The sequence below is a fragment of the Suricata suricatta genome, chromosome 14 (assembly GCF_006229205.1).
Source record: "Suricata suricatta isolate VVHF042 chromosome 14, meerkat_22Aug2017_6uvM2_HiC, whole genome shotgun sequence".
Taxonomy (NCBI): Eukaryota; Metazoa; Chordata; class Mammalia; order Carnivora; family Herpestidae; genus Suricata; species Suricata suricatta.
In genome coordinates, this window is record NC_043713.1 from 1,321,583 (window position 1) to 1,323,802 (window position 2,220).

Here is a 2,220-nt window from a genome sequence, read left to right on the forward strand (position 1 = left end):
GCACCGCGGTGAGGAGGTGCGCGGCCCGGGTTGCCGCAGCTCCCCACCGAGCAAATGGAGTCACATCTACTTCTCATCCATTATTTAGGGGTGATTGGCCAGGCTTGGCTTCTATAGATTTGATAATCATTCAGACGTCCATATTTAATATGGGACATAAATTTCTCATCTGGATGTCGATGCCTGTCACCTCAGAACAACACTGCATAAAAGGAGAGATAATGTATGGACGCTCAGGAAGATCTGACACGAATGACTACGTAACGGGGAGATGATAAAATCCGTCCCTCTCCGCCTGCCGGCGAGCCTGCGCGCAGACTGGACAGCACGTCTCACGCCGTGATTTCACGCAGCTGTGTCCCGTGAACGTCGGCCTGCGCGCTGGAGATTAAGGCTCGGCAGATGTTTCTCTGCAGGCTAGGAAATATATCACCCCTGATAACGGATGACAAATGTTCCATATTGTGTCAGACAAAACCGGGGCTCTTGTAAAACAAGCGCTGCCGCTGGAGCGGGGCGTTTTAACACCGTCACCCAAGGAGAGGGCGCAGACGGCCGCCCACTCAAACGGCACCTGAAGACCCAGCGGCCGCCGACCTCTCCCCGCCGGGCCGGGCGCCAGCGCAGCCCGGGAGGTGCTGGGAGCGAAGAGCAGGGCTCTGCTGGAGTCCTGCCCCCAGAGACCCGCCCCGCCCCGTTTGCAGGGAGCTTCCAGTCAGCCACCGGTGTCCCTGTCCCCGTGGGGCCCGAGAGCACAGGCAGAAGGCGTGCCCAGGCTGTGGGGGCAGAGCCGTGCGGAGTCCGGGGCCAGAACTGCTCATCGCTTTATTTACTCCGGCTCGCTCGGAGCCAGCTAGGCGTGCGGGTGACCAAGAGGTAAATGTCCCGGGACGAGACAGGCAGAAAAAAGCACCCTTTTTATGAACTATGGCTGCGGCCTAATTAGCAAGCGAGTGGTTCCCTAGTGCCGACCACTTGGGTCATTCCCCTGTCGGGGCTGGGTTAGCGTCACAGCCTCCACAGACCCGCGGCGGGGCCCGCTGATCCTCCTCCTTCCCTCTCTACCCTTTGGTTATTACCGCGGTGTCTCGCCCCTCTTCCTTTCCTGCAGGAAAACAAATTCTCTCCGTAACCTTCACCAGGCGACGCGGCAGTTGAGCTGGGTGTGGTATCTCTACGGTTTGCCTCTTCGGGACGGGGCCGTGCGTCACCTCCGGTGCCCCAGGCCCCGGTCCTCCGTGCCGCGCACCCGGAGAGTCGGACGCAGAGAACGCGAGGCAGCAACTTCCCGCTGCTCTCTGACTTGTTAGTGAACTTTCCCTCTCCTCCCCCGCTTCCTGAGACTCAGCCTTTCCCTCACCGTGTTTGCCCAAGCCGTTCTGCACAATGAGACGGTAACAGTTGTCAGATAAAGCACGTACTATTTAGAACACAGATGTTTGATTATTATTTATTTCTCTCCGAAGCCCACTAATTCAGTCCCAAATGATCTCTTTTTCCCTTTTGCTTAAATTTAATTTGGAATGTATGTTGTTGGTAAGTGACAGACAGTTTAATTATTAATAGGATCCTGGAATGCAATGCAACATAGTTTTAAACTCTTTGGGGGCCGGAGCACCACACCTCCTTCCTCCCGTATGCTTCGGGGACCTCCGGATGAGTACAGAGGTAATTACAGAGCGCACGACAAACCTGCACGCTGCGCCTTCCTTCTCCAACATTTGTGCTTGCCTGTGATTTTATCAAGTGCCACTCAAATAGCAGAGCGGCCATGAATCAGCGAGGCCTTTGGCGTGTCCCTCTCTCTGGGACCGCGGTATTTATCCATATGCGCATGTATATCTAACTGTATTTCATACGCCGGGACACGGGCATTCTGTTTATAGTCACAGAGGAGGCGTTCACTTCGCACCGCGGGAGCATCGGGAAGGAAGGAAGTCACAGGGGACCCCGTGCGGCAGGGGCAGAGGGGGCTGGGGGGACGGCAGAGCCCGCCGAGAGCACCCCACGGAAGGAAGCCGTCGGCAGGATCTCGAGGCTGGTTGGCACGGCCGGGGTCGGGCGGGGGCCCAGGGGGCCCCGGGCTGATCCCTGTGTGGGCCGGTTGTGTTCTCGGCCGCTTCACATCGCCGCCGCGGTCCCGAAGACGTGCCCGTGGGTCAGGAGAGGCTCGGCCTGTGGCTCTCGGGCAGCCTGGCCCGCGGCCCCACTCGGGGCCGG

The 2,220-nt window shown here is 58.4% G+C and overlaps 1 long non-coding RNA gene across 1 annotated transcript; it reads left to right on the forward strand.

Annotated features, from left to right (window-relative positions):
- The first annotated feature begins 789 nt into the window (after positions 1-789).
- On the forward strand, positions 790-1,434 carry LOC115278128. The gene is made up of 2 exons (XR_003902716.1): positions 790-876; positions 1,112-1,434. It is a non-coding gene; the product is annotated as an uncharacterized LOC115278128 (long non-coding RNA).
- Positions 1,435-2,220: the final 786 nt, after the last annotated feature.